At 46.7% G+C, this 27,462-nt stretch overlaps 1 protein-coding gene across 6 annotated transcripts in view; it reads right to left on the reverse strand.

The window, feature by feature from the left end:
- The window catches only part of Arvcf (ARVCF delta catenin family member), a 59,592-nt gene that overhangs the window by 23,861 nt on the left and 8,269 nt on the right, over positions 1-27,462 (reverse strand). Inside the window, exon 3 of one of the 6 annotated variants that reach the window (XM_036196295.1) lies at positions 6,867-6,984. The exons of the other annotated variants lie outside the window; for them this stretch is intronic. The gene's annotated coding sequence lies outside the window, so the exon portion shown is untranslated. The remainder of the gene's footprint in view (positions 1-6,866; positions 6,985-27,462) is intronic. 6 annotated transcript variants of the gene reach the window in all.

Raw genomic sequence — 27,462 nt, forward strand, 5'->3', positions numbered from 1 at the left:
CTTTAGGTGCAGTAACAGCAATGGCTTCATGGCTACACAGTGCCTTCAGCAAAAGAGGCTGAGTGGGGCAGTGCACCCACCAACACTCCCTTCTCTCTTCCCTCTGAGCCTTAGTCATGTCCCGAAGACAGTGGTAGGAAGCTGCATGTAATGCATGTTCCTATATTCCCAACTACTCAAGGATCATGTGAGCCTAGGACAGTGGTTCTCAACCCTCCCAATGCTACAACCCTTTAATACAGGTCTTCATGTTGTGGTGACCCCCAACCATAAAATATCTCATTGCTACTTTAAAACTGTATTTTTGCTACTGTTATGAACTGTAGTGTAAATATCTGATATGCAGGATGTCTGATATGGGACCCTGTGAATGGAGTGAAAGAGTCATGACCCACACGTTGAGAACTGCAATTGCTGGCCTAGGAGCTCAAGAAGAGGGCTGGAGAGCTGGCTCAGCAGTTAAGAGCACAGACTGCTCTTCCAGAGGTCCCAGGTTCAATTCCCACCACCAACATGGCAGCTTACACCTGTCTGTAACTCCAAGATCTGACACCCACATACAGACATACATGCAGACAAAACACCAATGCACATAAAAATAAATTATTTTTAAAAAAATGAGGTGGTGGGGGACAGAGGAGGGCAGACATACAGAACTTCAAAAGACAGCTGTTCTGTTGGGATTAAGCATTTGACATTCAACAGTAAAGTAATATCCTTAACTCACAAGGTACTCTTTTATTTTTATTGGCTTATTTTATTTTTTTTGGAGATGGGGTTTCTCTGTGGGATAGCTCTGGCTATCCTGGAACCTGCTCTGTAGACCAGGCTGGCCTGGAACTCAGAGATCCATCTGCCTCTGCCTCCCAAGTGCTGAGACTAAAGGCGTGTACCACCACTGCCTACCTGCTCATAAGGTGCTCTTATATAAATCAGGAAAAACAAAACAAAACAAAACAAAAAACCAAAAACCAAAAACCCAGCTGAAACTGGGTAAAATGGCATACACGGGTGACATGGCTGAAGACCTCAGTCAAGAGGCATGGGAATGGTTGTGTATACTGTGAGCACAGAAAGACTAGAAGGACCCACAGCCTGTGGTCACAGCTGTAGCTGGGATGTCCTGGTACTGGGGTTGATCCAGGGCTCCAGGTACACACGTCTGAGAAGCAGGGTTATGAGTATAATCAAGTCTAAGAAAGGGGAAGAGGAAGCTATGTTTTCAACCAGGCCAAGCCTGCTGGGGGAGGGGGGAGGGTGAGAGAGGAGAGGAGGGGAGAGGGGTGAGGGATGAGTCTGCTGCCCAGGGAAGCAGCTGGATTTTCAGGCAGCCTGGAAAACCTAATCAGATACAGCCTGGAAATTAGATTTCCCACAAAGAGGCAGACCATTCTGGCAGAGAGTTGGGTAGGGTAGGGGGTGGGGAGACAGACTCTTCAGGGACTTCTGTCTCCTAGGGTGTGCCCACAGTGCCTCAACAGCACTGCTTTGGGGAAATGGACCTCATGGGGAAGGGAGTCCTCAGTGGATTTTTACCTTACACTAACAGGGCACCTTGGACCCAGGGCTTGTCAAGGGTCAAGGACTGCTGGTAGGCTCCAAAGCAGAGGGCCTCTGAGCAGAAAGATATGGGTAGCATAGGGGTTATGTCGGGGCTGACCTGAGAGGCTGGGGCTCTGATCATGGACAGGGTGCTACTGTGGCCAAGGACCAGGTAACTTGAGGTTTGAGGAGCCTGAGGTCCGTGACTCGGAGACTCTGGGTCTGTCAGTCGGTGCACAATGCACCGTCAGGCAGGTGGGCATTTCAGTATTCTGGAAGCTGTGTCCTCTTCTATAGGAGGCCTGAGCCACAGGGAGCTACTGCCAGATCCTGGGATCAAGACTTCCTTGGGGGCCGACACCTCTTCTCCATTTGGTTTCCTTCAAGCCTCCATGTTCCCTGAGACTCATCTCTCCATAAGAACATAGAGGATATGGAAGATAGATGTCCCCCACTTGGGGCAGTCCCTGCTACCCCATCTGTGTCTGAAGCAGCAGACACCAGCTGCAACCCATGGGGTTACCTTCGCAGGCTCTGAAGGACCTGTCCCTCAGGACCACAGTAGCTGGTGCCAACCATGAGGAACCAAACGGTTCCCCCAGTATGTGTCCTCTCACAGATGTCCAATGCATCCCTATGGGAAGGACATTCCCCATTTAGTTGGAGGTGTTGTTGGGCTACAATGGGCCCACTATGGCAGACGTCCTGCCAGGGCATTTCCCTTATCTCCTCCATGATACGGGGATGCTCAGTATATCCCATCCATTTACAAAGCCACATAGGTCACCCCACTGAGTGGGGTCAGGCAGCGGAGATGCCAGCCTACAGCTTCCATCCCCTCCTCTGAAAGTCACCCAGACTGCACCTGCCAGTGGCTTTCCATCTTAAGGAGACAGGAAGCTAGGCGCTGAGGTCCTAGGCACAGAACCAAGCTTGGCCCCTGCATTTTGGGGTGGACATGAGGATCAAGGTACCCTGAAGAGGGGACTGAGCTCAGCAGGTTTGGGAGGCCCACTCTTATCCCTACCAGTACTTATAGTTCCCCAGGGGCCCTGTCAAGGACAGTGTCCTGAAAGATAAGGGCCTCAGCTGGGCAGGTGCAGCATCACTGACTGCTGGCTGCTAGCCCTGCATACTGCAATGCCCTCCCCCACCTCAGATGGTGGGACCCTTTCTGCCAGGCCCCTCCATCACCATGGCAACACTCAGGCTTCTTTGGAGGGACAGAGCTTCTTTGTGGCGACACAAAGACCCTTTGAGGTGCGCCCCCTGCTGTAGTCAGAGAGCCTCTGAGGGACAAAGGGGCCCGAGTCCAGCCTCCCAGGATACAAAGCTAAGGAGATGAGATGGGGAAGTCTAGTGGTTTGGGCTGGGCTCTGACTACCTGCAGAACAGTCCCTAGGTCAGGGGATGTGGTTAAGGGTTGTCGGAGAGACCCCGGCACAAGCAGTAGCTGTCCTCAAAGCTTCAGAGTCTTAATGTCTCCTGTGTCCCCGTGACAAAGAAGACATTGCTAGGTGGTGGGAAAGGGACTCATGGGACAGGGAACACCCGAACATGGCCACGGGACAGTGCTGGGCTGAAGAGCCATGGAAACTGGGATGCTGGAAGTCCTCCACAGACAGGCAGTTGGGATCGTACAGCTTCTGGGCTGGCAGGAGAGGTTCAATACCGAGTCTGCTGAGGGGACTTGGCAATGGCATCCAGGTCTTGCTCCAGCTGTCTGTCATTTCATTTTCCTGACATCTGTCCCCCTGCCCGAGAATCCCAACTTCCCTGCTTGTCCTAGAAAAAACTGTAGCCTGGAACAGCTTAGCTGTGCCTACCACCCCAGGGTCGGCCTGGTCAGGAGGGTCTCACTGTGGACCGGCTCATTCCGAGGGACAGTATTAAGTCCCACACACGGTGATAGGCACCCTGTGCAGACCCCCCTGGTGCAGTAGCTGTATATGTACCCCAATATCATAGTCCAGGAGACCAAGAGATGGCCAGGCCACCCTACAGCAGGCCTCAGCCAGAGGTAGCCCAGACATGGATCTCCTCCCAGATATCCTGGCCTGAGGGGGTCCTGCCCACCCTGACTGCTGCTGACCAGGCACTTGGCAGTGCCCTGGCATGCTGGGCTCTCTGCCCAGAGGCCCTCACCAAGTGACCTCAGTCTGACCCACAATAGCTTTACTAACTAAGCCCTGAGTGGGGTAACGAGTCCTAGTGGCAGTATGAGACAGCATGGGCTCCAGTAGGGTGGGAGGGTACCCACCCTTTTGTGTGTGAGTGTGCCCACTCGAGGGTGACCGGCCAAGAGACAGTTCCCAACTCAACAGGGTCTGTGAATCAGCAAGCAGCACATGGAGCTCTGACACAGGCCCATGCTGCCCTCCCCAGCCCGCTTCCCCATTGGCATTCAAGCTATCTGCTGACATTGTGGACATGAGGATGCTATGCAGGGACCTGCAAATCCCCTCAGTCAGCACACACAGGCTCCCACAGAACATTCAGGGGCTCTGCTACCAGGGGAGATGGAGATTCTGCAGAATCGTCCACATCCGCTAAAAGACAGCTGCTTAGAAAAATGTAGTAACATTCCCCATTCATTCCTTCACCAAGGACAACACTCAGGATTCAAGCAAGGAGCCTATGCTCTCTGCCATGCCCTGGCCTTTCCTACCCTGTGGGGAGTGCCTAAGTAACAGTCCAATCTGGGCCATGTTGAGAAACGTGAGGGAGAGCAGGAGGCACTCTACGGCTGGGCTGCCAGGATGGCACAGCTGTGGTAGAACTGTGGCCACCTGGTTCTGGATCGATGGAAGGTGGCAAGAGGATGCCGAAGTCATGGCCAGCTCAGGGGGCTTGGGCCTGCCCTCCTGTGGGCATGGGACTGTGTCAGACTGTGATGCTGAAGGTCCCCTGATCCAAGAAATTCTACATGAGACAATCATGCTGGGAACAGAAGAGCCATCAGTGGCTTCAGCCATGAAACGGCGTTAGTGTGAATACCAGCACCCTTCTGCACAGTGCCCCCCACCCCCGACCTCTGGGACAAGAAACTGGCAGTATTCTCCCCATTGCCTGCCACCATGGCTTTAGGAAGGGAAAAGACAGGACCCTGGGAGCGGGCAGAGTTGCAATTCCTTGGTAATGGTGATCTGTCTGCATGCAGGTGATCCTCGAGGGAAGGACTGTCCCTGGCACAACCCTCCTGCTAAGCAGGTCAGAATCAAGTGGCGCATGACCTTGACCTGACACAATAGCACGAAAGCCTCACTGAGGGAAAACTAGTTCATGCCGGCCAAGAGGATGAAATCTCTAAACCAGCTGGAGATATGACATTACAAGCTTCTAAAACATAGACTAGGGGTCTGGAGAGGTGGCTCAGCGGTTAAGAGCACTGGCTGCTCTTCCAGAGGTCCTGAGTTCAATTCCCAGCACCCATGTGATAACTCACAACCATCTATAGTGGGATCTGATGCCCTCTTCTGGCATAAAGTCATACATACAGAGAGAGCACTCATACACATAAAATAAATAAGCAGATAATAAATAAAAGACTAACTTTAAAGATAAAAATAAAACAAAAAAAGGGTTTATCCAGTCCAAATAGTCAATTACTTGGCTAAGGTCCCACCCCTCAAAAAGTAGGCTCACTGTAAGGCACACTAAGGTGGAATAATCATCCCTTTAACGAGAGACTCTACTTTTTCCTCTTTGAACCCCTGCCTCAGCACCTTCCCTCTGAGCTGCCACAAGGTCTCACTGGACCCCCTGCCCTTCTACATCCTTACTGAAAAAGGTGTGCCTTTCTTTCTTCCTCTGCCTCTGTCTCTTTCAGAGCGGTCCAGAACCTAAGTGTGCAGGTTTGGTTTTGTACTTTGGGCTTCCTTCCCCTTCTCTAAAGCTGCTCCTCTGCCACTGCTGACTGCTATGTTGCTAAACTAACACAGCATAGCCCCCCTCCCCCTCCTCCTCACTGAGGGTCACAGCTTTCCTGTCCTGCATTCTTTTTTTGTCTTGTTTGACTCTAAGAAAAACGTCCTCTTTGAACAAACTTTGGCTCTGCTTGACGTTCACACTTTTCCTGCCTTTTAATTCTTTAATCAGAGATAAAATAAACCTATTCTGCATCCAGCCATGCATTAACCCACCATATCTGAAGCAGAGAGGTTCTAGGCTCCAAAGGTCTGTGTGTCTCTGCTCTGTCCTCACCTTAGGCTACCACATGGCTTCTGGCCAGCTCTAGCTGCAACTTGGGCCTTTACTTCCCACAATCTGGCTGCCTGGCCAGAACCCGACCCATCTTCCCTGGTGAAGCCAGCTCAACTGGAGTACCCACACTAACAGGCCAGGTACCACCAACTTCAAGCAAGTACGAAGAGTCCTGCCTTCATATGTAAACAAAACAGTGGAAATGGGCGGGGGGGGGGGGGGGCAGGGGGCGCTTCTCCACCTTCACCCAGTGCAGTGCTGGCCCTCCAGTGCTCTGTCTAGCTTCAGAGCCTCTGGGAACTGGACCTGCTTTTGTCCAAATGCTGTCATCAGGAGTGGGAAATGCTGATGATTTGGAGATCCTTTTTGAAGGGGGTGGAGATGTTTTTTGAGACAGATCCTCCTATGTATCCACTTCCCTAAACATTAACCTCCTAAAAGGATCCCTAAATCATCAGCATTCCCTGCTCTTGATGACACACAGCATTGGAGACAGGTTCCTTCTATGTATCCTAGGCTCAATATGTAACCTCCTGCCAGTGCTGGGCTTACAGGCATACAGCACCATGCAGTACTGATAATTGAACCCAGGGTTCTGTGTACATCAGGTACTCCGCCACTGAGCTACATCCCCAGCCAGATATGGGGATCTTTTCAAAGCCAACCATAGGCTTGTTGCAACCACACTTCCGCTGTGAGAGGTCTGGGAAAGCTGCCTTCAGCTGAGTCACATGAGCACATTTACGAGCATAGAGGTGAGGAACTATAGCCAGGACACCCCAGAAAGGTTCAAGATGGTGTATGATGAATTGGGAACAGGCCACAAAGAAAAGGAAGCATTGTAAGTGAAGTTTACAAAAACCACAGCAGAGGCAGATTTACACAAGGAACAGCAGTGACAGAAACCGTGCCTCGTGGGGTGGAGGGCCAACTCAAGCTGCAAAAGCAGACAATGACAAACGCGAGCAGAGTCAGGTGAGCAGAAGGCAGAAGAGCTGCCACCACAGAGACCAGACCAACAGCACTCAGGTGGCCACGTGGGAACGTGGGCTGGGAGGAGTTTTCTGTCCAGAAGGAGGCTGTCCTCATCTGTTTCTACTGTTAGTAATAATTCCACTCACCGAGGAGGTTAGTGAGGAAAGAGGTTGATTTGGGCTTATGATTCTGGACTATGGTCAAGAGGCTGCATCCAAGGGTGGTCTTGTTGGTAGGGTTGCAAGCAGTCCAGGGCATCACATGCTAGAAACACAGAGAACAAGAGACCTGGGCAACTGGCTGCATAGCAGATCCACTCTTAGATAGCTATCAACAATTAAACAAACAGGTCAATCTGTTCACGAGGGCAGAACCCTAATTACCTCCTCAAGCCTCCATCCGGCTCCAGTCCTTATTATCTTATAAAGTGAAATTAAATTTCAGCCTGAGGTCTGGCGGAAACAAGCCAGATTCAACCACAGTAGCAGCTTCAGCAATCATGGACATGTCTCTTGGCATTTTAGAAGTTTCATCAAGGTCTCCTTTCTTTTGGTCTCCTGATGTGCTGTGCCCATGCGTAGTATAGGAAGTAGTCTGCCTGGACCAGACCTGCTGGGCTCGGTGGGTTTGGATCACTTTTCCAACAGACTGTGCCAAGCCCTAGAGGAGTTGGTCACTGCTCATCAACAGATACTAATAGCCTGGCAGCTACTTCTTAAATCTTAGATGTTTTTATGGTTAGGAAGATGGTTTTAGAAAAAGCACAAAAACTATTCCTTTCTCACTTGGAGGGTGTTTTTGTTTTGTTTGTTTGTTTAGAGTCAGGGTCTTACCATATTGCCCAAGCTGGTCTTGAACTCCTGGTCTCAAGTAATTCCCCTGTCTTAGGTTCCTGAGTAACTGGGAGTACAGATGTGGGCCATGTGCCTGGCTAATACCTGAGGTCTTCAGAAACATTAAACCAGCTCTGAAGTCCTTCAGGAAGCAGCAGGTGAGGCTTCCTAATTCCCTGCCTCATGCCCTCCATTCCCTCAGGCTTTTCAGAGCAAACACATGTCACCCAGAGCCCTGGACTCTTCTTTAGAAACACTTCTGTAGTGTTTAAGAACCAAAGCAAGGACTGGTGACCCAAGGCTGACTCTCAGAACCCAGATCAGGTGGCTCACAACTACCTGTATCCCCAGCTCCAGGAGATCTGACACCCTGACACCTCTGAACTCTGTGGGCATCTGAACTTACATGTGCACACACATATACATAGTTAAAGATAAAAAGAAGAGCCAGGCACATGCCTTTGATCCCAGCACTCAGGAGGCAGAGGCAAGCAGATCTCTGTGAGTTCGAGGACAGCCTGGTTCGAGAACAGAGCAAGATCCAGGAAAGGCACAAAGCTAAACAGAGAAACCCTGTCTCGAAAAACAAAACAAAATAAACAACAACAACAACAACAACAAAGATAAAACGAACCAAAGGGAAAGTAAACATCAGGCTTGTAAATTCAGGATAACCAGAGGGAACCCGTATTGTTGTACAGAACAAATCCTGGGTAATCCTACTAGCATAGGAACAGCATCTGTGGACTGAGGGCTACCAACAGACTAGGTGTGACTCCAAGAAACATGAAACAAGATCTGGCCAAGCCAAGCAGCTCAACAACACAGCAAACAAAACGTTTGTTTTGGCATGATTCTTCGTTTATTTTAAGAGAGCCAGGGAGGTAGCACACACCTTTAATCTCAGCAGGAGGCAGAGGCAGGTGGATCTCTGTGAATTAAGGCTAGCATGGTCTACAGAGTGAGTTCCAGGACAACCAGGGATACATAAAGAGATCTTGTCTACAAAAATAAAAATAAAATAAAAAGACAGTAAGAAAGCTTGGTTAGAAAATATGACCAACAAACTGGATAATCTACGCAAAATGAACAAATTCCTAGAAACAGACCATCTGTCAAGACTGAATCATGATGGAGAATCCTAAGCAAAGCAGTCCTTGTTTACCGCAGGGAACAAATCTCAAGCCTCAGGGTAAGGCCCAAAGCCCAGTGTGGGGCTCAAGGAGCCTAGACAAGTGATCACTCTGCCTCAGTCTGCTGAGAAGCTGAGATCTGAGGTATCAGCCATTTGCCTGCTTGGTACCTCAACATCTTTTCACTGCTGTGTTTGGTTTTGGATTGATGACTTTTAATTACCATATCTCAAAGACTGAGTAGCTAAAAATAATGACAATAATTCAGTAAGTCATTTTGGGTTAATAAAAAACCATCAACATAGAGTAATATTAAATGAGGTAGCTGTGGCTTGTTCTGCTTCTCTGATCTTCCAGCATTCACCCCAATAACTGGCCTCAGGTTTGATTTTATTAATAAGAACTTTTAAAATTCCTGCTACATCTGGCATCCAACGTTTGTGGTACGAATTCATGAAAAAGCTGCTTGCCTGTGGCCTTGCAGGCCCCTGCTCAGACACAAGCTACCCTCAGCCAGTTGTGGTGATGCACACTGACTGGTTGGATTTACTGAAGGAGGTAGAGGAAGGAGGATCCCGAGTTTGAGGCCAGCCTAGGAGGCTTCAGAGAAGCTTCGGCCGGCCCGAGCCACAACAGTGGTGGGACCATGGAGGCAGCAGCTGCTGCTCTGAGTTGCAGGCTTCTTCTCATCCTGTTGGTGACTGCGGTGATGCTGCTACCTGGGACAAAGGGTTTACCACTGTTTGTTCAGAGAAGAATTGCCAGGACCATCGTATTACAAAAAAGCATCGGCAAAGGTCAGTTTGGAAAAGTTTGGCAAGACAAATGGTGGAGAGAAATTGCTGTGAAGATTTTCTCTTACAGGGAAGAACACTAATGGTTCCAAGAGACAGACATTTATCAGACTGAGTTTGCTCCAAACCACAAAGGAGGCGTACACACACACACACACACACACACACACACACACACACACACACACAAAGTCTGCAGGGAACCAAGACCATAACTAACAGTAACTTTGAAATCTTCAAAAAGATGACAGGACCCCACAACGATGATTCCACATGGACTATAGTAAAGCCATTAAGCTGATTAATATCACGGAAAGATCAACTCTGGACTGCAAACTACTCAGGACAATTTGAGATGGCTAGCTGAGATGATCCAGTGCTGTGGATATCGCTCTGTGTAAATAAAGTTCTGATTGGCCAGTGGCCAGGCAGGAAGTATAGGCGGGACAAGAGAGAAGAGAATTCTGGGAAGTAGAAGGTTGGAGAGAGACACCGCCAGCCGCCACCATGAAAAGCAACATGTAAAGACACTGGTAAGCCATAAGCCATGTGGCAAAGTATAGACTAACAGAAATGGGTTAATTTAAGATAGAAGAAGCAGATAACAAGCAGCCTGCCACGGCCACACAGTTTGTAAACAATATAAGTTTTTGTGTGCTTTCTTGGTTGGGTCTGAGCGACTGTGGGACTGGCGGGTAAGAGAGATTTGTCCTGACTGGGCCAGGCAGAAAAACTCTAACTACAATCCAGCCTGACAGACTACTCGAAAAAGGACTTGAAACAAGCCCTGCACTTTCTCATTATGCAGCGACTGGACAAATGATACAAGACTTGACAATTAACCCCAAAACTTTCTTTTCAGGATTCCCTAAAGAAGTCTTCACCCACAGAAAGCAGGAAGTAATTTTAAGAAAACAACGCCCACATTCCCAAGAGGTGGGATGGGAGGTTTTTGGTCAATGAGTTTTGGATACTGTCATTGTTTACAAAGGTTGGTTACAAGTTGTTAATTGTTAATGGTTAGTTAAAAAGCTGAACAAGGAGATTAAATTCAGAGTTTTTGTTTAAAAAAGAAAAAAAGAAAAAGGAAAAAGAGAATATAGATATGAAGTAGATCATTGAGTCTACTCTGAGAAAAAAGATAAAGAAATAATAAGATAACTGAATCTACTCTAAAAAGAAAAAGGGTAAGATATAAAAATGACAAAAGGTAGATTACTGAATCTATTATGAAAAGAAAAAAGAGAATATGGATATGATAAGATAAAAAGGTCAATTATTAAATCTACTTTTAAAAAGGAACTACTTGTTTTAAATAGGATAAGTAATGAAATTTTTTTGTCTGAGTTTATCAAATGTTACTGGACTGGACATTGTTAATATATATCTGAATCTGTCAAATGTTAATGGACTAGACAATGTATATATATATATATATATATACATTGGATATATATATATACACTTATTGGATAGTTTTTCTTGTATTAGTAACAAACTTTTTAAAATTTTAGACAAAAAAGGGGAAATGTGGTGGTATTGTGTTCCCCAAAATATTGTGAACTCTAATAAACTTATCTGGGGTCAGAGCTAATAGCAAGCCATTGCAGAGGCTGGGCGGTGGTGGCGTATACCTTTAATCCTGTCACTTGGGAGGCAGAGATCCATTCGGATCTCTGTGAGTTTAAAGTCACACTGGGAACAGCCAGGCATGATGACTCACGCCTTTAATCCCAGGAAGTGAGCCTTTAATCCCATGATGTGATATCAGAAAGAAGAAAAGTATATAAGCGTGAGGACCAGAAACTAGAAGCATTTGGCTGGTTAAGCTTTTAGGCTTTTAGCAGCAGTTCAGCTGAGATCCATTCGGATGAGGACTCAGAAGCTTCCAGTCTGAGGAAATAGGATCAGTTGAAGAACTGGCGAAGTGAGGAAGCTGTGGCTTGTTCTGCTTCTCTGATCTTCCAGTATTCATTCCAATAACTGGCCTCGGGTTTGAGTTTTATTAATAAGAACTTTTAAAATTCCTGCTACAATTAAAAATATAAAAACATCGGAAAAAATAAGCAAAACAAACACACTGGATAACCCTGTGTATTTCTTGGGGCAGGTTATTTTATTTTGTTTTTCCAGACAGGGTTTCTCTGTGTAACAGCCCTTGCTGTCCTGGAACTCCCACTGTAGACCAGGCTGGCCTCAAACTCAGAAAGATTCTCCTGCCTCTGCCTCCTGAGTGTTGGGATTAAAGTCATGTGCCACCACAGCCAGCAACCATTTCTTTTTTTATTCACTGTACAATTCTAAGGCATCAATTTATTCTGAAAATTGACAATTTAAGAGAACTGGAAACTAAGTATTTTTCTTGCCTTTCCAGTAAAAAATATACTCAAGGAAACTACACTCCTTTTGTCTTTTATTTTTAAACCTGTCTTATTGAACACACATATTCGGTGTCAAGGACATTTTCCTGTATGTATATTGTGTGTTTTGGTCATACTTACCCTGGCTACCCTCTCATCTTCTCCCGACTTCCTGGTCCCCCTCCCTTTTTCCAGTTAGTCCCCTCCTACTAATCCTATAAATCCTGAGGAAGGGATGATGGCCCCCTAAGGTCCCCTCTCCATGACAGGGTGCTGGCAGGCCAGTCTTGTGCAAATCCTGTGTGGATAATTACAGCTGATCAGTCTTCAAGAGCTAATGGCCTTGTCCTGCCCAGGAATGGGCATTCTCCACCATCCCCCTCTTTCCTGCAGTTACTACAGTGTTCCCACCTCTTCTCCTACGGTGCTCCCGAAGCCTTGGAGGAGTGGGTGCAGATGTCCTACTTATGGCTGAGCACTTACGAGTCTCTGCAGTTACCACTGTCTCCTGCAAAAGTAAGCTTCTCTGACCAAAGCTGACAGCAATACTAATCTATGGGTATAAAAACAGTCATTTAGAAGAGAATCTAATGGGCAAATTATGTCCACTTTACAAAACAGCTGTGGTTTGCGCTCCAGAGCCTATGAACGACCTTCCCAGCCATGGGCTTTTGACAGGTTCACAGTCCCAGACACGAATTTCCTTATGAATTGGCCTCAACTCCAATCAGAAAGTGGTTGGCTACCCTCCTAATAGACTGCCACTGCTGCACCAGGGGGACATCATGTCTGGACAGTCAGTAGCATCGCACGCAGGGTCCATAGCTCTACTAGGGATCTCTAAAAGAACAGAACTGATAGGATGCAAATAGTTTATTTACAGTGGCTCACAAGCTGTGGTCAAAATAGTCCAGCAGTGTCAGTCCCTCCAAAGGCCCAGAATCCAGCAGCCGCGCAGTCCCAAAGACTGACTGTCTCAAATGTCTCAATCTGGTGCTAGAACCCTGGAGGACCCCCAGAGCACTGCTGGTCTTCAGTGTCTGTTGAATCCTGAAGGAGTATGTTCTAATATCAGCAAAGGATAGGCAAACAGGCACAAATCAATTTAGAGTGTGTCTTCCCACCTCAAATGGTCCATCTAGCTGCTTGGGTTTTAGTGGATTCCAGATGTGGCCAAGTTGATGACCAAGATTAGCATCACAGCAAAAACTGCTGATGACAAATCTCCCCAACATAGTGCGCAGAGACACTTCTGGCTCTGAGGGCTGGCCACTGGGGAGTAAGCTTCCATCTTGGTCCTGATCTTCATATGCACGTCTCTATATCATGCAGTCAGAGTGTGTGCTATTTCCACACAGTCTGTAGATAGTACCATCTACATCCAGCTGTTATGGCAGCTGCCTCAGGGGCTTCCTTGGCCAACAATGTGTGAGGAGGTAGCTAAGATTTTCATCTACCAGCTATGGTTTCTGAAAGTAACTTTATCCACCCATGCAGGGTACTTCTACTCAAATACTTTATTTTTCACTTAGTTTACCAAGAATCAGACTTCCTCATGGCTGTTTCATAATTCTTAGTTTTGGATGCCCCTCCCCCACCTCTGTAGCATGCTCCCCTGCTTCACCCTTTCTGTGCCCAATAGCCCCTCTTCCATATTCACATCACATGTACCCTACAATCACTCCCCACAGCCTGTTTCCTGTGTCATGGGCCCATTTCTAGTTTCCTGGGCTCTATAGACACTCCTATTTATGTGAGATATTATACTTACGGATTTGTATACGCTTAAATATCCTTGCATCTCTGCAATTCAAAGTACCTTGAGTAGGTTTTCATGCAGGCATCATTTTTTCTAAGTCTAGAAGACCTCATTTAATATATTTTCTAGTTCTATTCATTTTCCTGCAAATTTCAGTTTCTTTTTGCAGCTGAATAAATTCCATGTGTGTATGTGCCACATTTTCATTATCCATTCTGATTCCAGTTCCTGATACTATGAATAGAGCAGCAATAAACATAGGTGGACACAGACTCCTTTGGGTAGGTGTCTAGGAGTAGGTACAGCTGATACGTAGGAGAAAGTCCACACTGATTTCCATCATGTCTGCACTCACACCAACAGTGGATGAGAGTTTCCTTTTCCTTGCATCCTCAATACTTGTCATTTGTTTTCTTGACAATAGCCAAGAGGTTTTAATTTGCATTTTGAACATTAAAAAAAATACCTATTGGTCATTCATATTCTTTTGAGAACTCTGTTCAAGCTATTTTTATTGGATATTGTTTAGAATATTTGTATTTGACATTTTTATATTAGTCAGAGTTTTATAGAGAAACAGAACTATACATATGGGCCAGATGGTAGTGACCACACCTTTAATCCCAGCACTTGGGAGGCAGAGGGATGAGGGTCTCTGTGAGTTTGAGGCCAGCCTGGTCTACAAAGCAAATTCCAGGACAGCCAGGGCTATACACAGAGAAACCCTGTCTTGAAAAACAAAACAGGTTGGGGATTTAAATAAAAAAAAGAAAGAAAGAAAAACAAAACAAAAGCAAGCACACACACACAAGATTTATTAATGTGGCTTACAGTTTGTGGACATTTCTCATTCGAACCACTATATATGTATGATGAGGTGTTGTAATATATGGCTGGAGGAGGCAAAGACATGGCTCTTGTTTTTATTCTAATCTGATAATATGACTTGATTGGGAAGTTGAGATCATTAATATTCAGAACTATTAAGTTTGTATTAAATCCTGTCATGTTGCAGTGTTCAGCATTTTTCTAATCCCCTTTGGTTTAACTATTGTTCTAGCATTTCTTCCCTGTAGCGCTTGGGTGTGCTTAGTCATTCTCTTCAGTCCTAATTCCTTCCAGTCTCCTTTGCAGGCCGGGCTTCACATCACAAGATCATAAATTCTGTTAGCCAACTTTAAAAAAAATCTTGGAGTGTTTTTCCTTTTCACTCAACTCTGATAGATAGTTGTGCTGGGTACAGTAGTGTCAGGTGGCAGAGATAGTTGTGCTGGGTACAGTAGTGTCAGGTGGCAGAGATAGTTGTGCTGGGTACAGTAGTGTCAGGTGGCAGAGATAGTTGTGCTGGGTACAGTAGTGTTAGGTGGCAGAGATAGTTGAGCTGGGTACAGTAGTGTTAGGTGGCAGATGTGGTCTTTCAAAACTTGAATTGGATCACAAAGGCCTTTCTGGGGTTGAAGTGTTTACTGAGAAATCTGCTATTATTCTGATGATCTGCCTTTGTGTTTCAAGCTTTCGATACATTTTCTGTGTTGCATATAATTAGTGTTTTAACAATAGGGGGAATTTCCTTCTTATCTGGGGCTCTATTCATCTTTTTCCTAGATGAGCCTCTTTTCCTAGATTTGGGAACCGGCTGCTTTCATTGTATTGAAAATATTTTCTATGCTTTTGGCGTGGAATTCATCTCCACATAATTTGTAGATTAGGTCTGCTCATGGTGTCTCAAAGATCTCAAATGTTCTATTTGTATGATTCTGTTATCTTTGTCCTTCACTGAAGGTTCCAATTGCCCCTGTCCCCCGAGACCTGCTGTTCTATCCTCCCTATGAGACACTCAATAGGTGAGGCTTTCACTGAGGCTTTGATTTGATTGATTTTTTCAATCCCATCATCTCAGTTTGGTTTTCCTTCAGTATTTCTATTTCTTGACTGAATTCCACTTCCATATCCTGTGTGTCTTCCTTATTTCAATCAATTATCTGTGTTCTCATGGAATTCACTCGGGTTTGTGTCCACTCTCATTTTTTTGAATATATTTTTGTTGGTTGGTTGGTTTTGAGACAGCGTCTCACTATATAACCCTGGCCGTCCTGGAACTCACTACATAGACCAGACTGGCCTCAAACTCACAGAGATCTGCCTGCCTCTGCCTCCTGGGTGCTGGGATTACAGGTGTGCGTCACTGTGCCCAGCTCTCTGAACATATTTATAATCACTCCTTGTCTGGAATTTCATTTAAGTCACTCACTGGAGGCCATTCCTGTGGAATGTGGGACTGGTAATTTCTGAGGAGACACTGCCGTGGCTTTTCATGTCACTTATGCTGTGTTGGAACCTGCACATTAGGAGACAGACTGACAGTTGATTTCTGTTGTAATTGTTCAGGTCACCTTTAATCTTTCAGTGTTTGCAATGTTCCAGATAGATAAGGTTGTAGGGCCATTTCTCTTGTTGGACTGGAGCTGAGGGCCAGGCTCTGTCTCCAGTCTCCTCCTGAGAGTAACATATTATCTGAAACAACAGACTCTGTCCAGGGGCAGACCAGCTATTGGACGGAAAAGCGGTCAACTACAAAACAGATGGAACAATCACTGTGGGGAGTAAGGGTCCCTGATAGCAGACCAGTGACTGGTGTTGGGGTGACAGAAAGTAAAGGAGGAGAGTGTAAATGAATGGAGCTAAAAATGGGGATGAGGACTTCCAGTAAAGGCAGGCTGAAAAGAAAGAAAGGAAAACACGCTATGGGGCTGAAGAGATGGCTCAGCAGCTTAGTGTAACTGCTGCTCCTGCTTAAGACCCAGGGGCTCACAGCTGCCTATAATTCCATGTTAGGGGTGCCTATGCTCTTTCCTCACTTCTATGTGAGCACACACGCATAAATAAAAATAAACCTTAAAAAGATATCTTTCAAGATTTACTATCAGATAACGCAGAACAGTCTCACCTCAGGAGGTGAGTCATGGAGATTGCACAGACCAGGCCAGACAATGTTTTTGGGAGAAGAAAAAGAGAAGAGTAGGAAAAAAAAAGATAAAACAACACGGCACAATAACAGAGTACCGCTGAGCTAGCCTGGTGTCTTAGTTAGGGTTTCTAATGCTGTGAAGAGACACCATGACCACAGCAACTCTTTTCGTTTGTTTGTTTTTCGAGACAAGGTCTCTCTGTGTAGCCCTGGCTGTCCTGGAACTCACTCTGTAGCCCAGGCTGGCCTTGAACTCAGAGATTTGCCTACCTCTGCCTCCCAGGTGCTGGGATTAAAGGTGTGAGCCGCCCCCCACTTGGCCACTGCAACTCTTATAAAGGAAAGCATTTAACTGGGGCTAGCTTACAGTTCTTAGGTTTAGTCCTTTATTGTCATGGTGGTGTGCAGGCAGACATGACGCTGGAGAAAGAGCTGAGAGTTCTACATCTTCATCTTCAGGCAGCAGAAGTGACTGTGTATCACACTGGGCATATCTTGAGCTTGTATGACCTCAAAGCCCACCTCGACAGCAACACACTTCATCCAAAAGGTCATACCTCCTAACAGTGCCACTCCCTAGGGCCAAGCATTCAAACACATGAGTCTATGGGGGCCATTCCTATTCAAACCACCACACCTGGTAAGCAGACCCAGGTATGGGTACAGAAGGAACAGATGCAAAGGGAGAGAGCAGAAGGAGGCTTAGGCCATGAAAACTGACTTATGTGACTTCTGGGTTCAACCTGACTTCTCTCATATCCCTTCTCCAGCTGCTGGAAGCCTATTCACCATTGGGAGTTCCTCTATGATGAAGATCCCATTCCTGTCTCCCTTTTGCTAAGGGCTTTACTTTTTGTTTTATGCTACATTATTTGTAGATGGGAATGGAGTCTGCTCTGGCACATTGGGGGTCAGAAGACAACTTGTAGGAGTCAGTTCTCTCCTTCCACCACGGATCATGTCACAGGCTTGGTGTCAAGTGCCTTCGCCCACTGAGCCATTCCATCAGCTCTCTCTGAGGACTCTGAGTCAGTTTCTGGCTGACTTGCACTAAATGAGCAGGTAGATGGGTCCCTGGGGTTCTCTTGCCTTAGCTGGTCTTTGCATGTGCAGAGTGCTAGGTTAAAGACAGGCATCTGTGAGCCCTCTGCTCCAACTGCTGTTTCCGTTTCCTGTGCCAGGATGTGGGGAAGGGGAGGTGGCAAGACATTGCCTGGTGGTTCCACTGGATCTGAGCTGGTCCTTTCTGCTTTTTACAACCCTGGTGGTTTTCACTGTATTCCCCAGTGGGGCTCGTTCTGCCAGGGACTCCGTCAGAAGCTCCCAACTGTCTCTACACAGACATCTTACCTTTCAAGATGTTCAAAGCTAGCTCCGAAATTCCTGCAGGAAGTAGCAAGATGTACACTATGCTTTTTCCTATACATGCCTACTTATCATAAAGTTACACTTAAAAAGTATGTGCAACAAGGGCGTAACAATCACTGGTAAAACACATCAACCAGACATGATAAAAAATTATATGACTTTGGTGCATCTGCTATTATTCCTAGCTACTTCTGGAGTCACATGACTGAGTGTATGCTGCAGTCAGGCAAAATGCTTAGTCACTCAAGGGCCTTAAGTCCTACATAATCCCTGCACATCGTGGTCATGTAATCTGCACATGATCCAGGCAGATCTCTGTGAGTTCGAGGCCAGCCTGGTCTACAGAGCAAGATCCAGGACAGGTACCAAAAAAATATATAATAATAATAATAAACAAACAAACAAACAAACAAATCAGGCACGGTGGCACATGCTTGTAATTCTAACCTTCCAAGTGGAGGCAGGAAGATCAGGAGTTTGGGGTCATCCTTAGCTACAGATCAAGTTCCAGAGCAGCCTGGGGAAGAAGACCCCCGTCTCAAAACCACTACCACCACCACCACCATCAGCAGCAGCAGCAGCAGCAATAAATGTAGGATTTATATACTGAAAACTACAAAAGATATAAACACAAATGGCCTATGTATAGAGATCAGAGGGCAACTTGGGGGAGCTGATTCTTTCCTGCCACCATGTGGGCCTACGGGGGTGATCTCAGGTCATCAGGCTTAGAGGTGGCAAGTCTTTACCCACTTGGCCATCTTGCCAGACTTTACTAGTATTTAGGATGACACTACAGCTAAGGATTTAACATATTTCAACTCAAAATCTAATGACATGTATTAAAAGATTCACTGGGACCTCCGAGGAACCCAAAGTCCCCAAACGGTCCTGGAAAGGAACACAGCAGGAAGACTCATAACTTCAAAACTTGTTTTTCTTTTTTCTTTTTTTGGCAGTGCTAGGAATTGAACCTATGGCCTCATGCAAGCAAGGCAAGCACTCTGCCATGGAGCTACAGTACCCTCAGCCAACTTCAAAACATTTTTACAAGTTTGGCACAGTGGTGCATGCCTTTAACCCCAGCATTCAGGAAGCAGGGGCAGGCGGATCTCTGTGAGTTCAAGGCCAGTCTATTCTACAGAGAGAGTTCCAGGACAGCCAGGGCTACACAGAGAAACCCTGTCTTGAAAAACAAACAAAAAAGACAGAATCAAAACCATAAGAACAGACACACACACTGTTCTTTGTGTTCTTTACTGGTACAAAACACAGAGCACGGAAAGCAGATCTCATGGATGCAGTCAACCGACTTTTAACAAGGGCAACAAGAGCACTCAATGAGGAGACAGTCTCCTCAAAAGTAGAGCTGGAGAAACCGGATCTCATATGGAAATGAAGTTGGAGCCTTATCTCTCACCGTATATGGCCAGTACCTCAAAAACTCAGAACCTCAGAAACTTAAATAAAAGTAACACCCGACACTGTAAACCTACAAGAAAATTTTCATGACACTGGGTTTGGCATTTCTAAATAAGATGCCAAAGTAACTGGCAGCAAAATAATAAAATGATGAGTTCAGAATTAAAAACACTGGGCTGCAGGTAAAAACAAGCGTAGAACATGTTTTGCATATGCAAGGCCCTAGCTTCAATCCCTAGCAACAAACCAATCAACCAAACAAACAATTAAAAACATCTGAGCCAGGTGTGCTGACACCCACCTGAACCTGCAGCATCTGTGAGGCTGTGAAAGGAGTTAATCAGGAGTTCAAGGCCAGCCTCAGTCACACTCCAGATGCAAGGCCCGTCTGGATCACACGGACCCTACCTCAAAAATCAAATCAACAAAAAAGCCAACCAAGAAACTGTGGATGGAAAGATGGCTGGGTAGCCAGGAAATAAGTCTTACCTTGACATGGTGATGTACTTTCAATCCCAGCACTCAGGAGACTGAGGAAGCTGGACCTCTGGGAGTTCAAGGCCAGCTAGGGCTACAAACTGAGACCCTGTCTCAGGAAAAACAATAAATAAATAATAATAAATTCTGGTGCTGGAGAGATGGCTCAGTGGCTAACAGCACTGGCTGCTCTTCCAGAAGACTCAGTTCTCAGCACTCACATGGCAGCTCACATCCTCCTGGAACTCTAGTCTCAGGAACTCTAACACCTTCTTTGGTCTCTGCAGGCACTAGACATATGTACGGTACAAGGACATACATGCAGGCAAAACACATTCATACACATAAAATAAATCAATCTTAAAATATTTGAAGTAAAATCTTTTTAAAACAACAAAACCTGAAGAAATAAGACAGGGTCAATGATATATGTAATATTTGGATAATACACAGAATATGATAGTAACAAAAATTCTTGAGCAGAAACTTCAAAACAAATAATCCAATTTTTAAAAATTAGCATAAGAGCCGGACGGTGGTGGTGCATGCCTTTAATCCCAGCACTCAGGAGGCAGAGTCAGGCGGATCTCTGTGAGTTTGAGGCCAGCCTGGGCTACCAAGTGAGTTCCAGGACAGGCACAAAGCTGCACAGAGAAACCCTGTCTAGAAAAACCAACCCCCCCCAAAAAAATTAGCATAAGAGTTAGATATGTAAATGTGTAAATACGTCTTCAAAGAAGATACTCAAATGATCAACACACACATGAAAAAATACTGAACATTCCCAATCATTAGGGGTATACGAATGAAAAAACACAATGTACTATCAGTTTACACTCCTAAGTGCAGCTACTTCCAAAAGGGCACAGGACAGTAAAAAAATATTTTATTAAAACAAAAAGTATTGTCAAGATATGGACAAATATCTGTTGGTGCTGCAGCCACTGTGGGTATAAAGCTTCTAATAAAAAAGGCTAAATGGGGTTGGGGATTTAGCTTAGTAGTAGAGAGCTTGCCTAGCAAGTGTAAGGCCCTGGGTTCAGTCCTCAGCTCTGAAAAAAAAAAAAAGGCTTAAAAAATATTGCCTGGAGGTGATGGTGTACACCTTTAATCCCAGCACTCAGGAGGTAGAGGCAGGCGGATCTCTGTGAGTTTGAGGCCAGCCTGGCCTACAGAGTGAGTTCCACGACAGGCTCCAAAGCTACACAGAGAAACCCTGTCTCGAAAACCAAAATCATCATCATCATCATCATCATCATCATCATCATCATCATCGCCTCCAGCAACTCACATGCAGTTGGTGGTATTGCTTCATAAGAAGTAGCCTGGCCTTGTTGGAGGCAGTGCATCACTAGGGGTGGGCTTTGAGACTCCACAGATTCACACCATTTCCAGTTCACTCTCTGCTTCCCAAATATGGATGGAGATGTCTCAGCTTCCTGCTCCTGCTGAGCCTCCTGGCCATCATAGACTCTCCCTCAAAAAGCAAGTGCAAATAAACTCTTCCTCCTGTAAGTTATGGGTTATAGTGTCTCATCACAGTGACAGGAGAGTAGCCAACTTGTGCAGAATTAAAAGCACCTTTTTTTTTTTGGTTTTTTTGAGACAGGGTTTCTCTGTGTAGCTTTGTGCCTTTCCTGGAACTCACTTGGTAGCCCAGGCTGGCCTCGAACTCACAGAGATCCACCTGGCTCTGTCTCCCCAGTGTTGGGATTAATAAAGGCATGTGCCACCAGCGCCCGGCTAGAAGCAGCTTTTGAAGACACATCTGGATACTCACTGACATTTACTGAAGTATTATTTGAAACCACCAAGGGAAGGAAGCAATTCAAACATACACTGGTGGAGAAATAAACATATGTACTATGTAGTATTATTTGGCCATATAAAGGAAGAAAGGCAGGCATGGTGGCTCAGGTTTGCTATCTCAGCTTCCAGGAGGGTTGGGCATATGTGCCACGGATCTAGAACCTGTCTACAAAATAAAACAAGAGGAAGGAAACTCTCACACATAGCAATCGTGTTCCTGTTGCTGAGAAGGGTCTTACTCGGTAGCCCAGGTTAGCCTGGGACTTGCAGCAACTTCTTGCTTCAGCCTCCTGAACACTGGGATTGCAAGGATGGACCACCAAGCCTGCCTGCCTAAACGTGAATTTTTAAAAAGTTCCTTTTTTTTTTTTTTTTTTTTTTGAGACAGGGTTTCTCTGTGTAGCTTTGCTCCTCTCCTGGATCTCACTCGATAGCCCAGGCTGGACTAAACTCACCAAGATTCGCCCACCTTTGCCTCCCAAGACCTGGGATTAAAGGCGTGTGCCACCACTGCCTGGCAATTTATTTCTTTTAAACACATGTGTTGTTTGTGGATATGTGCACATTTAAGTGCAGGTATTTACAAAGTCCAGGGAAGACATCAGATCCCCTGGAGCTGGAGTCAGCACAGTAGTAAGCCACTAAACGTGGGTGCTGGGAACTGAACTTGGGTCCTCTGCAAGAACAGTACATACTCTCCATCTCTGAGCCATCTCTGCAGCCCTACAGACGAATCCTGAAGACAGCAAGATGACTGAACTAACAGGTACAAAAGACAAATCCTAAACAATTCCACTTCTGTGAACAACCAGAGTAGTGACGAGAACAGGAGAAGAGGGCTGGGGCTGGGAGGGAGGAAGCCGGACACCATTGCTCAGAGCTCCGGTTGTGTGAAAACAAGTTTGGAGATGACTGCAGAACAATGCAAATATATTTAATACAGTTGAAATGTATACTTGAAGGTTAAGAATATTTGACCATACTTTAAAAAGATTCCCCTCATGTAACGTTAGAAATCACAAAACTGGGCTCAGTGGATACAGTGCTTGCCACGCGTGTGGATCGGGGCATCTGAATCCTCAGGATGAATCCTCAGGATGAGTGGAGCCAGACAGTCATGTGGGCTTGTAATCTCAGCGCTCCTATGGGGAGACTGCAGACAGAAACAGGCCGATCTTGGAGTGCACAGCTGACTTCTGCTGAAGGCTGACAAAGCCTGGCACCCCAGGCTGTTCTCTGACCTCCACACTATGCACTGTGGAAGCTAAGAGCCTGTACTCACACACACACACACACACACACACACACACACACACACACACACACACACACACACACACCCCTCTCTCTCTCTCTCTCTCTCTCTCTCTCTCTCTCTCTCAAGACAGGGTCTCTCTGTGTAGCCCTGGCTGTCCTGGATCTTGCTCTGTAGACCAGGCTGGCCTCGAACTCACAGAGATCCGCCTGCCTCTGCCTCCCGAGTGACAAATACTCTCTTAAATAAGGATATCAAAACTAAAAATTCAAAAATAGTGTTCACTGTCTGAAACAGTGGGGAGGGCTGAGGGACAGCTCAGAGGTTAAGAGCTCTGGCTGCTCATTCAGAGGGTCTGGGTTCAATTCCCAGCTCCACAAGATGCTTCATAACCATCTGGAACTCCAGTCCTGGGGGATCCAATGCCCTCTTCTGGCCTCCATGGGCACTGAATGCACTTGGCACACAGACATATGCATGTAAACTACCCACACACATAAAATGAATCTGCCAGGTAGTGGTGGTGCACACCATTAATTAGGGCACTCAGGGACCAGAGACAGGTGGATCTCTAAGGCAGAGGCCAGCCTGGTCTATAAAGTGAGTTCCAGGAAAGCCAAGGCTACACAGAGAAACCCTGTCTCAATAGACAGACAGACAGACAGACAGACAGACAGACACACACACACACACACACACAGAGTTGATAGGTAAGTAGGTAGGTAGAGCGATCCATCTATCGATCATTAGCTAGATAACAAAGAAACAGTGTATGGGGGGCACCTCCTACATCATACTTTAAGAACAGACTTGGTAGAGCATGCCTTTAATCCCAGTACTCAGAGTAAGTTTGAGGTCAGCATGGTCTACATAGCAAATTCCAGGCTAGCCAGGGCTACATAGAAAGACCCTGTCCAAAGCACCACCAACAAAAGAAGTACACACCTATAATTGACTATCTTTCATGTTCCAGAACTAAGACATATCTAACAGGTGTGCTTCAGAGAAGGCAGAACCGAAGAAAGACCTAGAAATTCCACCTGTGAGGCTACGTGAAGCTCCCAATGTGACTCCGGCACCTCTGCTTGGGTCAGGAAGATGTTCAGAATCCTAAACATTCCTTTCCTTGCCACTTCATCAGAAAAGGTTAAGCTCAGGGAGACAAGACCGCACTGGCCTTTGCTGGATTATAAAGCAGAGCTGAGCTACAGTCCATCTGCACGAGGAAGTGAGGTCACACAGCTGGGGAACAGTGCCCAGGCAGCACAGCAGCTGGGCTCCCTAGCCTGGGTGTGCCCAAGGGGCAGACTGCCTCGGGTTACAACGGGACCAGAGACCTACACATGTAAGGTGTTTAGGAGGGCCGGGGCTGTCTCACAGGCTGCAGAGCTGAGAAGGGTGTAGATGAGAGAGGCTGATGGAGTGGACTGGCAGGTAGAGGGAGCTTTATCATGAAGGGAATGGGATTTTGTGGTGGGGTAGGGGACTAGAGGCAAATGTTTGCTAAAGCAGTGGTGAGCCAGGCTCGGAGGGGGGGGGGGGGGGGGGGGGGGCGTGTTCTCAGGCCTGACAGCAGCCCACAGAAGCTGCAGGTAGTAATGAAGACACTTTCCCAGAGGATGGATGGTTCTGGGAAATAACACCATGAGTTGGGGAGCTCTGAGAGAATAGAACTAGACTTGTGAGGTCAAGGGTCATGAGACCTTCCAACTGGCTGGTCTTCCAGGCCTCAAGGACGTGTGGATCTTTCTCACTATTAAGTCTGTAGCAAGCATAAACATATATCTGCTCCGCTAGGAACTCAAGGTCAGGTCCAAGTTGTTCTAATACAGAAAAGTGGCTCTGGATGCACAAGGATTTCCCATAGGAGCCCTGACCTGGCCGAGAGCTGCAGTTTGCACCACAGGAAAAAGGGACTGTTTCCAAGCATCCAGAGAAAGTGCAAGGCTGCAGGGAGGGGAGCCATGCCCCCTGGAGGTGGGCAATGGGAGACACCAATGAAATGACATGGAAGAGTAGACCACAATCCACAGCAAACTTGGAGGGTAAATGGAAGAAGCAGGGTTCTGGACCCCACCCTCAGCACAGCAACAAAACAAGACGTGAAAACTCACAAGGTGGAGGACAGTGTGCCAGTCTGTGGGACTAACAATCTCTCCCCAGGGATCCCAGGTCGTGTTACATCAACAATTAAAACAGTGGTTTTTCAACTGTCCTAATGCCGCTGCCGACCCTCTAATACAGTTCCTCATGCTGTGCTGACCCCCAACCATAAATTATTTTGTTGCTACTTCATAACTGTAATTTTGCTATTGTTATGAATCATAATGTAAATATCTGATATGCAAGATATGATATGTGACCCCCCCACAAAGGGGTCCAGAGCCACAGGTTGAGAGGTGTATTAGTCAGAGTTCTCTAGAGTAACAACTTATAGAATGAATCATTCCCCCCCCCTCACCATATATACATACATACATACATACATATATATATAGAGATATATATTTAGAATGGCTTACAGCTAATCCAACAATGGCTGACTATGAACAGAAGGTCTAAGAACCCATAATTGTTCAGTCCATGAGGCTGGATGTCTCAGCTGGTCTTCAGTATATGCTGGAATCCCAAGGAAATAGGTTCTAATGCCAGCAAAGGATTATTAGCAAGGGTGGGAGGAAGCAGGCAAAAATAGAGCACTTCCCTCTTCCATGTCCTACAGGCTTCCAGCAGAAGGCGTGGCCCAGATTAGAGGTGGATCTTCCCATCTCTAAAGATCTGGATTAAAGATGTATCTTCCACGGGTGGTGCTGGCACACGCCTTTAATCCCAGCACTCCGGAAGCAGAGCCAGGCGGATCTCTGTGAGTTCAAGGCCAGCCTGGGCTACAGAGTGAGATCTAGGACAGGCACCAAAATGACAGAGAAACCCTGTCTCAAACAAACAAACAAACAAAGATGGATCTTCCAACCTCAAAGATCGGGATTAGAAGTGGATCTTCCCAGATTTCGTGAGTAGACTGAGGGTGGGGGCATGGAACCCTGAGTGATCGAGTTGGGGGGGCACTGAGGAGGATAGTGTTGAGGGAGACTGTTGGGGAGGGCATTTCCAGGTCCAGCAGAATCCTGGTGCAGGGGAATCTCCCAGGAGTCTATGAGGAGGAACCCAGCTTAGACTCCTAGCAATAGTGGCTAAGTATCCTGAACTGGTCTCCTGTGACCAGATTAGTGCCTGACTCAACTGTCATCAGAAGCATCATCCAGCAACTGATGGAGGCGGATGCAGAGACCCACAGCCAAGCATTAGGAGCGGGAGGAGTGGGAAGAGGAGGAGGGCAGGAGCCAGAGGGGTCAAGGACACTTCTGTCCTTCACACAATCAACTAACCTGACAACCAGGGAGCCTGCAAGAGGCTGACCTGGGCACTCTGCATATGTGACAGTTGTGTAGCTCGGTCCTCTGAGACTTCTGACAGCGGGAACAGGGGCAGTCTCCAACTTGTTTACTGGTTTTGGGGACCCTGCTCCTCGTCCTGGGTCACCTTGCCCAGCCTTAATACATGGGGAGGTGCTTAGTCTTACTGCAACTTGATCTGCTGTGTTTTGTTGATGCTCATGGGAGACCTGCCCCTTCATGGGTAGAGACTGAAGAGGCAGGGACGAGGGATGAGGCAGGGAGAAAGGGGAAGAGAGGCTGGGACAGGGAGGCTGAGGCCGGGATATAAAATAAATAGGTGAATTGGGGAGAAAAAAAAAAGAAAAAGAAGATCCACTGAAACCAACTTAAAAAAAAAGTGGATCTTCCCACTTCAAATGATCAAATTAAGCAAAAAAAAAAAAAAAAAAAAAAAATCCCTCATAGGTATGCCCAGCCATTTTTGGGGTTTTAGTTAATTCCAGGTGTAGTCAAGCTGACAACCAAGACTGGCATCACAGCTGGCAAAGGCAGACGGCCAGCTTGTGATAGGTTCTCCAGTCATGTAGGCAAGGTTCTTGTGAGGCAGCCAGGCCAGCTGAGCACACTCACCCCTAGGCTGAGACTCAAACTAGAACTATTTGAGTGCCCAGCCTAGAAGTCCTGCTAACCTAGGTTTACCAGGACTCCAGAGCCCATCACCCTGAGGATGAGGACAGTGATGACCCACAGCAGAACAACACTGTCTGGGCAAGGAACCTCCGCGTGAAGATCTACGTGAGCTGACACCGGATGACACACACCTCACTGCAGGGAGGTGCAGACCCTGCAGCTCTAGCAATGTCACCAGTCCACACCAGCACATGGCATTTTAGGACCAGGCGCCTGTAAGGAGCTTCCGGAATAGGCCCCACTACAACAGGGACCAGGTCCCGTGTTCAGTCGACAGTCTCCAAGTGTGCCACGAGTCTGTCTCACAGCTTGCTCAGTGGCACCGACTCCAGGACTCCCACAGAGATACCAGGGAAGGGAGCATACAGAGGATCAGTCAGCATCTATAAAAACATACAAGCAAGCCAGTGCACACCTTTAATCCCAGCACTCAGGAGGCAGAGACAGGTGGGTCTCTATGAATTTGAGGCCAGCCTGGC

This window comes from Onychomys torridus, chromosome 8 (genome assembly GCF_903995425.1).
Source record: "Onychomys torridus chromosome 8, mOncTor1.1, whole genome shotgun sequence".
NCBI lineage: Eukaryota > Metazoa > Chordata > Mammalia > Rodentia > Cricetidae > Onychomys > Onychomys torridus.